Source organism: Macaca mulatta, chromosome 11 (assembly GCF_049350105.2).
Source record: "Macaca mulatta isolate MMU2019108-1 chromosome 11, T2T-MMU8v2.0, whole genome shotgun sequence".
NCBI lineage: Eukaryota > Metazoa > Chordata > Mammalia > Primates > Cercopithecidae > Macaca > Macaca mulatta.
The window spans coordinates 51,858,028-51,873,613 of NC_133416.1; the positions used below are offsets into that span (position 1 = coordinate 51,858,028).

General features: G+C 37.5%; 1 protein-coding gene and 1 pseudogene across 4 annotated transcripts in view; one reads left to right on the plus strand and one right to left on the minus strand.

Moving 5' to 3' along the window:
* Positions 1–15,586, minus strand: part of NELL2 (neural EGFL like 2) — a 371,218-nt gene that overhangs the window by 342,701 nt on the left and 12,931 nt on the right.
* On the plus strand, positions 11,656–13,560 carry LOC701059 (heterogeneous nuclear ribonucleoprotein A3 pseudogene; annotated as a pseudogene). The gene has a single exon (XR_011232.5). The product of XR_011232.5 is annotated as a heterogeneous nuclear ribonucleoprotein A3 pseudogene (transcript).

Consider the following 15,586-nt stretch of genomic DNA (forward strand, 5'->3'; position numbering starts at 1 on the left):
ATTTACACATTGGGAAACAGGAACTCACAAATTTTTTAAAGTTTTTTAAAATTAGATGTATGTAGGATTTCTTGAACAAGACACAAAATATTCACACCACAAAACAAAAAATAATGATAACTTGAACTCCATTAAAAATAAATATTCCTTCTCATCAAAGAAATCCATGAAGAAAATAGACAAGCCACAAACTGGGAGAAAATATCCACAAAATAAATACCTAACAAAGGACATGCATTCATAATAAATGAAAAAGTCCTACAAACCAAAAATAAAAAGATGCAAATCTCATTTTCAGAACAACTAAACGGACACTTCACAAATAGAAAACATATAATGATCAGTGAATAATACCTCATGAGATATCAGGAAAATACAAATTAAGTCCAAAATGAAATATCTCTTCATACCCATGAAAATGGATCAAATCAAAAAGACTGCAAGAAACACTGAGAACTCACATACATTTATATAGGAGTATTGAACAGTACAAAATGATACAATCATTTTGGTGAACTGTTTGGAAGTTTCTTAAAAAGTTAAATATACTTCAACCCCAAAATTCTTCTCACAGACATTTATCCAAAAGGAATAAAAGTAAATGTCCAAAGGAAACTTTTAGAGAATATTTATGGCAGCTTTATTCAATAGCCAAAGACTAGAAAAAAAACCCAGGTGTTTATTGCAGGAAAACTGATCATCAAATTGTGGTATATTCATACAGTGAAATAATACTCAGCAACAAAAGAGAATGCATTACTGATACACACAACATAAATAAATTTGAAGACATTACCTTAAGTGAAAAAAGTCAGGCACAAAAGCATATTGCTTGATTCCACTTGTATAAAATCTAAGTATAGCAAAACTAGTCTATTTTATGAAAAACCAGAGATTAATTGTTGGGGAGAGGTGGCAACTGACTACAAAGGGGCACATGGAACTTTCCCTGGGAATGGTAATGCACTAAATCTTGTTTTGGGTAGCGGTTATCTGATTGTATACAATTATGAAAACTCATCAAACTAAGCACTCAAGATTTGTCCGTTTAATTGCATGTTAATTATACCTCAATGGAAGTAGCTATGAATACAGAGTAGACAGGTATACCTTCATAGGGACAGTGATAATTTTGAGGGACAGAACTGCTAATTTAGTAGTCCTAAAAGAGATTTTTGGGTTTTTTTGTTTCTTTGTTTGTTTGTTTGTTTGTTTGAGACGAGTCTCGCTCTGTCCCCCAGGCTGGAGTGCAGTGGCACAATCTCCACTCACTGCAAGCTCCGCCTCCCAGGTTCAGGCCATTCTCCTGCCTCAGCCTCCTGAATAGCTGGGACTACAGGCGCCCAAAAAGAGTTTTTTTAATTATTATTTTTTCATAATTAATTATACAAGTAATGCAAATTTATAAAAAATTCCAACAATACAAAAATGAATTAAGTAGGAAAGGAAGTCTCTGTGTAAATGAGATAGTGTTAGAGACAGAGTGACAAGGATGTCTATTCCATTCACTTATTGGTAATTTTTCTCTTAAAAGAATCAGAAGAGCCATTTAAAAAATATTTTTATTTGCTCTAAAACTATATTAGCGGTTTGTTAACAAGTTGTTATTTTTAAATTGTTATAATTTTTGAAAATTACAGTCAATTAGAGTTTATCCTTCATTTATCAAAGAAGGCATCGATGCAAAACAGTAATTCTTTTTATGTAAAAAGTTAACATCAGAAATATATGCTAAAACAGTTATGTAGGGCTCACTGCATAAAGTAAGTTTATGAAACTAAAGCACTTCAAAGTCATTGCAAAATATGCCAAACTGAAACACAGATAAAAATAAAAACCCAGCAACAAAACAAATAATTTGAACAAATAGGCAATACCATGAAAGCCCTTGCAATACCATTAAATGGAACCTGCTCCCAAAGGGACTGCATAAACCCTTGAAAACAGTGATAACATAGATGTCAATGTTAAAGAGAACAGCCAAAGATATCAGGAAGCATAAAGTGCAATTTAGGAGGAGAGTGGTGGATCCGGGTGAAAGAATTAGAAGAAATAGACAAATTTTGCTCTTGGGACTGATTAGGAAGATGTGGGAGTCCAAGATTCTCTTACATACCTGATACTTAAAATATCTATATTATATGTATATACCTAAATAACTATGAATGAAACTAGGCTAGAGTGCTATATATTTTATATCAATCAAGTAATTCAACATTTACCTTTTTGTTCAAAGAATCAACAAGAGAACTCTAAATAGTTATTGCTTTATAATAGAAACACCTGAATCCATCTGGTCAACACACTACTATACTGGAAACCGTAATGACATCTGCTTGGGTTAGTCTTCCAAACTCACCCACCCACTACCACCCCTCTACCATAAATCAAGCGGAGTAATGAATTCATATCTATAAATAAATATTAATGGTTAAACTTCAGGAAGAATTTGCTACAGAATTTAACAAAGTCATTTCTATGCATTTCTTTTCAGAAAAATGAAACATTAAATGTACTAAAACCTCAGACCAGCCGAAATTTGGACTCTTTGTTTATGATTGCGTGCCAAACAAAATATGCACAAATAAAAAATAGAATGATATAGATGAACTCAAGTATGATCTTGTTTCAAGCCTTTTTAGCATCTTGCTTATGACTTTGCTGTCATTTTTACTTTCTCCCAGTAATTTTTTAAATTTACAGCTATAGCTAAAGATAGAATTAAACCACAGCTCTAAACATAAGAGTGCTTTCAAAATGAAAATGCAAAAAGTGCTTCACCAGTCTATCTGGAGGAGGGAATAGTAGCCAACTAACATTTATAAACCCCATTCCTCCTACAGAGGGATGATGTGCCATGTGCGAAATAGCCTATTTCAGTTTCCAAGGTTGGCAACAATCTGCACCAGCGAGACCAAGTTCCAGAGCCAGCAGTGCCCAGGTCTTTTCATGCGTCACATACTGACAGCTGAATCTGTTTTGTGGAGTCTTATGCCATACCTTGTTCTTGCTCAAAACCTACAATGCCATAAGAACAGATTTTGCCCTTCAAAACCATTTGATCTTTTATTTTTAAGTACATTTGGTTCTACCTTCTCTAATTAAAAGCGAGTATCTCTGCAAAATGAACACAAAAATCACATTTATTTTGCACTTTCCATTGTTCCCTCTTGTATTTTTATAGATTTATTTTGAATGAGTTCTGTCCATTTAATCCACTAAAATGCATTCACTGTCAATATCAACAGTGGATTTGATTTACTCTTTTTCTTGAGCCTGTTGCCTGAGATTCCGTATCTCAATTTAATTATCTGAAGAATGTATTTTTACAGATTCATATCTCAACATACACTGCTGGAAAAAAAAGTTAACAAATTAGATTTTCCTTACCAACTCCTTCTATCAAGACAGTGTGGAAAAGAAAATTAATCCTTTCCTACAATATTTTCCAGTAGCACATATTTGTCATGTTGCTATATAACTCTAGAAAGTCTAAAATGAGGTAGTTCAGCATTTGCACCTCTATTCTGTGTTTTTCCCCTGAGAGAAAACCTTTGTTACACTCAAATGGGAACAGTTTAAACATCCTCTCTCCTTTCTTCATGAGGCAGCTAAGATAATGTTCACTTAAAACCCAATTTTTGCTTGTCAGATGCCTGTGTAATTAACATCAGTCCCAAAAAGTTTTAGAAATAAGCCTGCAATTTTCCACAAGCTAACTGGCATTTTCCCAACTTCACCCTCTGACTTTACTAATTTGCTGACCAAAATAACAATAAGTAATCATCCATTAAATAGGTGGGTTCTACCCACTCGACAGTTTCCTGCCTGGTCAATGATTCAGAGTGAATGCTCATTTTTTCCCATTAGTCTTTGAAACGTGTTCTAATTTGAAAGTATGTTATCAAAGAACAATTTAAATTGCACAATTTTCCTGGAAATGCAACCCAATTATTAAAAATTGAACCCAGAGCAGCAAAGGGATGAAAATGTACTATGAGATGCTTTGTTGTAGAGAGGCACCTATGATAAGAATAATGAAATTTTTGTAGCAACTTTTAAAAAATTGACCTCTACATCAGAGGCTTAGTGTCTTCAAGGTGAGTGGCAATAAATATACTTTTACTCTGTGTTCTCTTCTTTCCCTTTAGAGGCCTCATTTCTTGTGAATTCCCATGCTCCAAATCAAGTTCTTATCCAATCAAGTTCTTATATCCACTGCATTTCAACTTCAAATATGTCTTCATTTCAACCCATAACATAATGGCCTTATAAAGATGTATAACTTAAAAGTGTCCTGTATCTTCAGGATTACTGTTTATCATAGAAATTAATAATAAACTTCAGAAAGATTTCAATGAAGACAATCCAGATTTGAATTAGGAATTTTAAAAGTCCAATTTCTGACCTTTGGATTTTAAGTTTAAGGAAATTGGTAGAGTTGTTTCTATGCATTTTCCTTCAGAATAATAGTGAAACATTAGTGTATTAAGATCCTAGGCAAACCCAAGTCTGAATTATTTAGACTCAAATTTGGACTGAAAATTCCTCCTTTGAGACCTTTTAATTTTTTTTTTTTTTTTTTTTTTTTTTTTTTTTTTTTTTTTTTTTTTTTTTTGAGACGGAGTCTCGCTCTGCCGCCCAGGCTGGAGTGCAGTGACTGGATCTCAGCTCACTGCAAGCTCCGCCTCCCGGGTTCACGCCATTCTCCTGCCTCAGCCTCCCGAGTAGCTGGGACTACAGGCGCCCGCCACCTCGCCCGGCTAGTTTTTCGTATTTTTCAGTAGAGACGGGGTTTCACCGTGTTAGCCAGGATGGTCTCGATCTCCTGACCTCGCGATCCGCCCGTCTCGGCCTCCCAAAGTGCTGGGATTACAGGCTTGAGCCACCGCGCCCGGCCGAGACATTTTAAACATTTCTCCCCTTTATTTGGGATACAATATTTCTTCTCCCAGAGTGAAAAATCTCTGTCTTCATTTAAAAGGCAAAAACATAAAGCCTAGAGTCACAGTGCTTTCCTGAGTTGGTTGAGTTAAATGATCTATTAGGTATCCTACATAAAAATTCACTCTGAACATCAGGGAACAGAAAGTATTAACAAAAGCAATAACACTAATACTTACATTACAACAGAACTTTTGAAAATCAGTCTCAGAAGGAAGAACAGACATATGGATGACAGTGTCATAAAATAAGTTGCCTCTCTGGAGTACTCATATACTTTAAATAAATCTATATTTATAGTATAATTAGCAATCTGATGAAATGTGAGAAGAATACATCAGTGAAGGACACGTCCTCCTCCAAAGTCAACAGGCTCTCAGGACACATCCAGTTTCAACATTCAGTTACTAGGAGCATTGCATCTCATTGGTAGCCTAAAGGAAACATTTTTATATGCCTTTTTTAGCAATCCATCAGTCTCTAGGAAAAACTCTGCTCAGTTACAAGTATATGTCAACAAACACAATTCATAGTAAAGATATTCAGCTACCAATTACCACCGGAAATTTAAATAAGTTCTAAAAATATAGGTTACATTCTGCTCTGAAATACTTAATCTATTTGGCATTTTTTCTGGTCCATTTAATGGTCCATCAGTACAATGTGTTAGACTGTACAACCATAGAATTAGACATAGTGCTTGCCTAGGGGATTCTCAATTTAAATAGACAAGCAAATAGATTAAACACTAAAATACCAGTGTATGGAAGAAATAAAGTGGATCACTACCATTAAGAATACATATTTATAAAACATGCACAATGCACAGCATGGTAGTAAAGGGCAGGATATCTCTCAGTAGCAAAGAAAGCATTAGAACAATCCAAGATGCTCTTTGGAAGGGAACTGTTTTGAAGATACTGTTAAAGATTGTCAGATAGATGAAAAAGAGGATGTTATGGACATCAGAGGTTACAAGAAAAAGAAAAGTTAACTAAAAGGGAGGAGGAAATTTACTTCTGGCCAAATGCAAGTGACTTCAGAAATCATTTAATATAACTCCCATCTACACACCATTGAAACATTTTTGCTAAAATACAGTCATCTAATCTCCACTTAAGTATTATTAGAGACATGTCTATTGGATGGACAGATGGATGGATGGATGGATGGATGGATGGATGGATGGATGGATGACTGGATAGATGGACAGATAGAAGGATAGCTATTCCAAAAAACAACAACAAAAGAAAGCTACTTAAATTTTGGAACTTTGTTGAAAGCACTTATCTTAAAATGACTCTTCCCAACTTTTTTTATAGACGTAGTTTTGCCCTCTATACCAGTGTTGTCCAATAGAAGTATAAGAGCCGTAAAGATGAGTCACATAAGTAATTTTACATTTCTAGTAGCCACCTTAAAAAAGTAAAAAGAAACAAGCGATTTTAATTTGAATAATATATTTCTTTAACCCACTATCCAAAATATTATTCCAACATATAATCAACATAAAAATGAGATTTTATATTTTATACTAAGTCTTCAGAACCTAGTATGTATTTCTATACTTACATCACTCCTCAATTTGTATTAAGCATATTTCAACTATTCAATAGCAATGGGCGGTTAGTGGCTACTGTATTGGAGAGCTCAGTTTGAGACAATGGTTTACAAACTTGGCTAAACATCAGAATCACAGGAAACTTCTTAAAAATATAGATTCCTGGGATTCATCCTCAGAAATTTAGATTCAGTAAGTTAAGGAGGGCCAGGGAATCTTTTTAACAAGGCATTCAATAAACTACTGATCATCAAGCTGACATTTGGGAATTACTGCTCTAGAACAACACAAAATCAATCTAAGTCCTTCTATACACGACTATCCTTCCAAAATCTTAAGAGAAATTGTCACATTGGCACTGTATTTTATTCTACAGGCTAAAAATTCTAAGGTCTTTCAATCATTCCTCATCTGGCAAAGTTTCCAAACCTTTCAACTCCCTGGTTGCTATACTCTGGATGCACTCCAGTTTGTGTGGCTTATTTGCAATAATGGAGAAGTACCATAGCATAAATAATCCAACTTAATCTTTATCTGCCTTGGAAATGTTTCTCAGGACTCTCATATGAATATGAGTGTCTCTGCTAAATGTTGAATTTGCAATACTTCAAACTAAAAATTTAAACTCTCATCATCAAGAAGCATTCAGGATGTCCAGGTTCTTCAAAATGCTGTTATTTCCTCTGCGGCACACTTCATCATAGGCTGGAGAAGGACCCTCTCAGGATAATTTGGAGTTATTCAAAGTTAAACAGAACTACCATTTTTTCCATGCCTCTCCACCCTCTTACCTTTCCTTATGACTAGAGAAGAAAGCAGGTATTTTGATTTTTAGAAAGAGGTCTTCAGCTTTCATTAAAGTTACATAAATACAAAACATAAAGTCACCAAAATAATCATATTTGTCAAAAACAAATGGGCTCAATTCAGTGCCACAAGTATTCACTTAGCAAGGGTTTACTAAGCACATTATATGTGCAACCATGGTAGGCCAGGAGGCTATAAGAAGAAACAATGCAGAGACTCAAGCCCCAAGGCATATTAATCTAACAAAGATATAGAGATGCTCCCCAACTTCTAAAACATTGGTAAAACAAGGCAGATTAAATTCCTTCCTCTTCTATGCTAGACATTTGGGATTCATATCAGTAAATTAAGCATTCAAAAATCCCTGCCCTCATGCAGCTTACTTTTTAGCAGCAGAGACAAACAATAAACAATTCAAATGATAAGTAAATGAATTATACAGTATGGTAAATAATAAATGTTAGGGAAACTAACAGATCAAAGTAAGGGGTATCAAGAATATTTGGGAGGTAAAAGGCAAGTTGAAATTTTACTCTGTGATCATTAGAGGCCTCATTAAAAACTTATTTGAGAAAAACGTTTGAAGGAAGTAAGGCGGAAAACATGCAGCTGTCTGGGGGAAGAGCATTCCAGGGCACAGTGGACAGCCAGTGAAAAAACCCTGCAGCAGGAGAGTACCTGCCTGGCCTGCTTGAGAAGCAAGGATGCCAGTGGAGTTAAAGCCAAACAAGCAAGAAAGAGAGAAGCAGATGAGGTCAGAAAAGTAATAGGGTGGGAGTGGGAGTGTGCATGTAAGACTTTATAGGGCATAATAAGAACTCTGTCTTTATTTTGAGTGAAATGAAGAACCCCTGAAGGCTTGAAGCAAAGTAGTGACATGATATGTATTATATTTTAAAAGGATCACTCTGGCATCTATGTGAAGGACAGACTGCAGACAAGCAAGAGTGTAAGCAGGTAGACTACTTAGAAGGCTAGTGGAGTAATCCAAGTGAGAGAGGGTGGTAGCTTGGACCAAAGAGGTACAGGGAGGAAAGGAGAAGTAATCAGATTACTTCACACACACAAAAATTATAATACAGTGTGGTGGGTATTGTGTCAGAGGATACTAAGAGAGCACAGAAAAAGTAACAAACAATAATTCCACCAAAAGAAGAATTTGTAGCCAAAGTGACAACTTACCTGAATGGTATGTAAGAGTTCATCAGGAAAAGGAACCAGGAAGAACAGCAAAGAAGAAGGCCAGCACAGAGCTGCTGGTGACCAAGAGAAATAGAGGGAAATGATATTTTCCCTAGAGGACCTATATTCTCATTAAAAGACATAATCATTTAAAGACTACAGTTACAGGTGCTACTGGAATCAAAATCAGCACGAGGACTTTAGATTGTAGAAATAAGCAGTAATGCAAGAATGATAATCAAAAAACAACACCAAAGAAGTAACAGAAAATGTAGGGAAAAATAAACCCACTTCACAAAGGGCTCACAGGAGATCTGTGGACATTCCACTGGCCCCTGAAACACTACTCAAGGTTCCCTGAAATCTTATCCTCCACCACCAGCTCCCACCAACAGATCAAATCAATATCAAGGAACACCAATGTTATCCAGACAGAGCCAGGTGAAACAATTGTGTCATTTGTTTTTCAGAACTTCTAAAACTTATCCCCACAATATAGAACTCAAAACCTATGCTTTAATTGTGCTTGAAAAGTAATTATGTTGGGGTTGCTGTAGAGAGGAGCTATGCTCTGAATCTTCCTTTACTGGTTTTCTCGATGCTCCCCAACTTCTAAAACATTGGTACAACAAGGCAGATTAAATTCCTTCCTCTCCTAATCTGCCATTTGTCCTCACCCACTTCTACCCAAATCCGTATATCCTTTACTGCCCATTAAGAACTAAAAACAGCAAAGGTAGAACAGAATATGCTTTAGGGGCAGTTTCTCCCCCAGCCCAGATGACTTTCACCTGTCCTCCCTTTAGCACATGAAAGTCATCATACTTTAGCTCCTACACAAAATCTAGCATTTCCACCTGGAAGCCTCTAAAAAGTCCAAGAGAGCATGATCTTCTGATAAGTTAATTCCAAAATAAAAATAATAATTAACATTTAGTGAATGTTTAGTAAATGTCAGGCATAGTTTTGTTCCTATGATGCACACATCAACCCTAAGTAGTAGTACTATTATTATGCCAATTGAGGCAGAAATAAGTAACAAGATCAAGTTCATACAACTAGTAAAGGAGCCAAGACTGGAGATGAAGATGTCTAGCTCCCAAGCCGTGCTCCTAAATGCTACTGCACATCAATATGAACTCAGAATTACCTCCATCATTCCTTCCCTTTGTCTGGAATACAGTGTGACCTTTCAGAGCAGTGATTTTCCATCTTCTTTCCGTATATTTCCTTTGTAGGGAGAGACACATGGTTGCCTGGGTTACTCACCCTTTCCCAAGAATGAAGACTATTAGCAGAGGCGTCATCAAAAACAGTTCAGGGAATATGTGCCCAAGTGCCCAGTTCCTGACAAATGGCCACATGAGAGAAGGGGAAGCTATGCTACACTTTTTTCTTCCCCAACAGCTCCTTCACTAATCCTTTTTAAGTACAAGGATGAATATCCGAGTCTCTACAAATATAAGTTTATATGGTGAAACAAAAGTCACCACAACAAAAGTATTCAGCAATAAGCTGTTTGCTTAGAAAATGTTTCCACCTAAGACTAATGTCTATCCAGGCAATGTCAATCAGAAACCGAAATCTAGCAAAAGATGAGAAATTTCATGAAGTCGATAAAAGCAATGTAAGACAAATGCTCAAATGACACAAAAAGGCCCTAAGTTATGATTATCTGTTGCAGGTGAATAAATTTTTTAAATTAAAATTAAAATTTAACTAGAATAAGTACTTCAAAATAGAATGACTTCACATTCAAGGATTAAGAGAGAGTCCTCAGATATTTTTGCAAACACAAACAACAACAAAACACTCAATACTTGATTTTACTCTGTTTCTTCTTAGAATTAGCTTCTGGTTAAATGATTACCTACAATTTGTCATATATAGACTAGGACACAATTTTCCTAGTTTTCTAATCATTCTTCAAGATAAAGTCCCAAAGTTTCTTTTTCATAATTCACAATAAAATTTTGGTTCATATTTTCCTGTAATAATTTATATAGACATTTTCCTTTCCCTATTATACAGTGATCCCCATCCTTAAAATAGAAGCAGTGCAATAAATATTTGTTAAATGGAATTGAATTAAAATCAACAGGAAGGCTGGGTGCGATGGTTCACGCCTATAATCCCAGTACTTCAGAAGGCCGAGGCAGGCGGATGGCCTGAGGTCAGGAGCTCAAGACCAGCCTACCCAACATGGTGAAACCCCATCTCCACAAAAATACAAAAATTAGCTGTGCATAATGGCAGGTGCCTGTAATCCCAGCTACTCGGAAGGCTGAGGCGGGAGAATCACTTGAACCCGGGAGGTGGAGGTTGCAGTGAGCTGAGATTGTACCATTGCACTCCAGCCTGAGTGACAGAGTGAGACTCCATCTCAAAAAATAAAAATAAAAATAAACAGGAGACATATCACACCATAAAACCTTGTTGTCTAATGCCTCAGTTGTCAGTTAGTACCTTGGTAGTTATTGAATTATAGACAGATAATCTAGAATAAGAGAAAGAATAGATGCCTACAAGAATGGGATCTAGAACCAACATGAAGAGAATAAGCCAACGAGAGGTCGAATAAAGCCAAAGGAAGAAAGTCCTCACTTCAGTTGTTACCCAAGGTGAATTCAGCGATGACATTGAAAGCTGTTCACTTGCCAGAGCCTGTCAAGATTGCTCCAGCTCTTCCAAAATCAAGTCAGTGTTCCTCCGATATCCCTGGCACTTTTCAGAGGGGTCTTCTAGTTATGTTTGACCCTGTCAATAATTATAGCTACCACACTTGCTGAGTGCCAAATAGCATGCTAAGTGCTGTCCCTTCTATCTTCAAAATATTAATGCTTTCTGACTTTTCCCCTCCACATCCAGATTAACATTTTGAGGAGAAAGGGTGTATTTTTGAAAAAAGATTACAATAAAAAAACTCAACACTTGATTTTACTCTATTTGTTCTCAGAATTAGTTCATAAATGTTGGGGAGAATCCCTTAAATACTCAGCATTTACCATAAAGACTGAATTGACATGTAAAAAAATCTATTGTACATCCCAAATGACTAATACGACATGGTAACTGTCAACATCAAGTTGCAAACCACCCCATAAACACATTCTGTTGCATAGTTAAATGAGAACTGAAAAGAAAGTTTAATTTGGGATACTGAACTCGAGTTGGAAGAGGCGAGTCCAGTCTCAAAATGGAGGTAAAACCGCCACCCGGTCGCACCCAGCCCGATTCCAGCCGTCGCCGTCGCCGCCACCGGGAGGAGGGCCATGATCCAAAGGAACCAAAGCAGTTGAGAAAACTGTTTATTGGTGGTCTGAGCTTTGAAACTACAGATGATAGTTTAAGAGAACATTTTGAGAAATGGGGCACACTCACAGATTGTGTGGTAATGAGAGACCGCCAAACAAAACGTTCCAGCGGCTTTGGTTTTGTGACTTATTCTTGTGTTGAAGAGGTGGATGCAGCAATGTGTGCTCGACCACACAAGGTTGATGGGCGTGTAGTGGAACCAAAGAGAGCTGTTTCTAGGGAGGATGCTGTAAAGCCTGGTGCCCATCTAACAGTGAAGAAAATTTTTGTTGGTGGTATTAAAGAAGATACAGAAGAATATAATTTGAGAGACTACTTTGAAAAGTATGGCAAGATTGAAACCACAGAAGTTATGGAAGACAGGCAGAGTGGAAAAAAGAGAGAATTTGCTTTTGTAACTTTTTATGATCATGATACAGTTGATAAAATTGTTCAGAAATACCACACTATTAATGGGCATAATTGTGAAGTGAAAAAGGCCTTTTCTAAACAAGAGATGCAGTCTGCTGGATCATAGAGAGGTCGTGGAGGTGGATCTGGCAATTTTATGGGTCGCGAGGAAACTTTGGAGGTGGTGGAGGTAATTTTGGCCGTGGTGGAAACTCTGGTGGAAGAAGAGGCTATGGTGGTGGAGGTGGTGGCAGCAGAGGTAGTTATGGAGGAGGTGATGGTGGATATAATGGATTTGGAGGTGATGGTGGCAACTATGGCGGTGGCCCTGGTTACAGTAGTGGAGGGGGCTATGGTGGTGGTAGACCAGGAAATGGAAACCAAGGTGGTGGATATGGTGGCGGTGGTGGAGGATATGATGGTTACAATGAAGTAGGAAATTTTGGTGGTGGTAACTATGGTGGTGGTGGGAACTATAATGATTTTGGAAATAGTGGACAACAGCAATCAAATTATGGACCCATGAAAGGGGGCAGTTTTGGTGGAAGAAGCTCTGGCAGTCCCTATGGTGGTGGTTATGGATCTGGTGGTGGAAGTGGTGGATATGGTAGCAGAAGGTTCTAAAAACAGCAGAAAAGGGCTACAGTTCTTAGCAGGAGAGTGAGGAGTTGTCAGGAAAGCTGCAGGTTATTCTGAGACAGTCTTCCCAAATGCATTAGAGGAACTGTAAAAATCTGCCACAGAAGGAATGATGATCCATAGTCAGAAAAGTTACTGTAGCTTCAACAGATAACCCTTCTTGTTCAGGACTGTCATAGCCACAGTCTGCAAAAAGTGCAGCTATTGATTAATGCAATGTAGTGTCAATTAGATGTACATTCCTGAGGTCTTTTATCTGTTGTAGCTTTGTCTTTTTCTTTTTCTTTTCATTACATCAGGTATATTGCCCTGTAAATTGTGGTAGTGGTACCAGGAATAAAAAATTACGGAATTTTTAACTTTTCAATATTTGTGTAGTTCAGTTTTTCTACATTTCAGTACAGAAACTTTAACAAAATGCAGTTTTGAAGGTGTTTCCTTGTGAGTTAACAAGTAAAGAAGATCATTGTTAATTACTATTTTGTATGAATTTTGCTAAAGTTAACTGTAAAGAAACACCTGCTGACTTGCAGTTTAAGGGGAATCTAGTCTCCTCATTTCCAAACCATGATATGAATGGGTGCTGACATGTGGAAAGAATAGATAATTTGTGTGTTTGCAATGTGTATTCTAGATAAATAGGACTGGGTATTTAAATTAGCATTTGTGGATTTAATAGCATTAAGATTACCTTCAAATGAAAAAAGTCTCAAAATTTCAAAAAAAAAGTTTAATTTGGTTATAAAATAAATGACTGCTAATGTTCAAGATATATATTTGTTTTCTATTTCTGCTTTAACAAATCACTACAAACTCAGTGGCTAAATTAACAAATTTATCTTGCAGTTCTAGAGATCAGAAGTTCAAAATGGGTCTTCCTAAGCAAACATCAAGGTGTCAGTAGGGCTATGTTCCTTCTGGAGGCTCTAAGAGAAAACTTGTTTTCTTGCATTTTACAGCTTCTAGAGAATGTCCACATTTCTTGACTCGTGGCCACCTTCCAACTTCAAAGCCAGAGATGGCCAGTCAAGTCTCACATTGCATCACACTGACACATACTCAACTACCTCCCTCTCCCACAATTAAAAGGCCCCTTGTGATTACATTGGGCCCAGCTAGATAATCCACAATAATCTCCTTATTTTCAAGTCAGCTGATTAACAACCTTAATTTCTTTTGCAAATCTAATCTCCCCTTGCCATGTGACAATATATTCACTGGTTCTGGGGATTAGTTTGTGGACAGCTGACTATCAATCAGCCTAGCAGTCTTTCTCTTGACTCCCAAAGATTCACATCCATTGTACATGCAAAAGTCCCCCAAATTTCCAGCCCACTGAAGTATCAACTCAAAGGTCCATCTAAATCTTAATCAGTTCAGAAGTCCCAAGAACCACACATTAGAACGATGGTGAAATAAGACTTTCCAGCCCTCAACCCCCGATAGAAACATCAATTAGAACAACTATCAACACATAACAATACCATACAAAAGCTAAGAAAACGAGGTGAGAGATTGCAGCACCTGGATGTGGCAGAGAAATAAGAAAAGGCATATTGAAGAGAGCACTAAGGACAATTTTACATTACCCATCTCACCTTTCCCCAGTGTTGGGCAGCATAGCATGGAAAGCAATAATCTTGGGGAAAGGAAATAAAAATGAGCACTTGACTTTGTTTCAGACTCCAAAAATAGGCCTGACTCAGTAAAACCCAACACTAGGCATGACTCCACAGCCACAGACTCTAGGCTGGAAACCACATATTGAGCCTCCAAACCCATTCGAGTGCCAAACCGGATCCCACAGCCTCAAGCTCCAGGCCGGCCAATCAGACTTGGTCTTTGGGCTGCCCCACTGTCAGCCCATCCCCAGTAGCCTCAGGCTCTGAAACAAGCTCAACATTAGATTGGGCCCCACAGATCCAGGCTTCAGACCCATTCCAGAAACAAGCAGCTGCAGCAGCCACGGGCTCTGGACCACCCCCAGAGCGGAGCTGGGCTTCACTTTCCTAGGCTTCAGACCTAACCTAGTACCAGGCTGGCAGCCTCTATCCATAGGGGCCAGGCTAAAGCTGGGTCTAACGATGCCCATTCCATCAGCAGGGCAGTGACCATGGACTATGGCTCCAGGCTAGCTCCACAGACCCAATCAGTGAGTCCAGGCAACAGGCCCGCCAAACTGCTAACCCAGACACCAGGACAGCCTGTCTGAGAACTCCAGCAATAAGTCTTCCCACCGACCATGCCAGACAGCCTTCCTAGAATCTATGAACTGGCTGACTGGTGAAGAGCTTTCCCAGACAAAGCCAGTCTGCAAAGACTAGCATAAGTCCCTACTTCTTCAAATGCACTGATTTTAACAGAAGCAACAAGAAACATAAAAAACCAAGGAGATATAACACCACCAAAAGTGCACAATAATCTCCCAATAGCTGACCCCAAAGAAATGAAAACATATAAACTTCATGACAAAGCATCCAAAACAATTGTTTTAATGAAGCTCAGAAAACCTTAAGAAAGTACATATAAATAATTCAAAAAAATCAGGAAAACAGTAATAGATCAAAATTAGAAGTTTAACTCTTTTCCCATTTGCCCCATGAATACTCACCAGCAGCGCTTGCGGCTGCAGTGTTTACTCTGGGTTAACTTTGCCATGAAATATCTTGCTTTTATTATTATTTTTACATTGTTCCAGTATATAGGCTTTAGAAACAAAAGACATCATTCTATTTATAGCATTCTGTT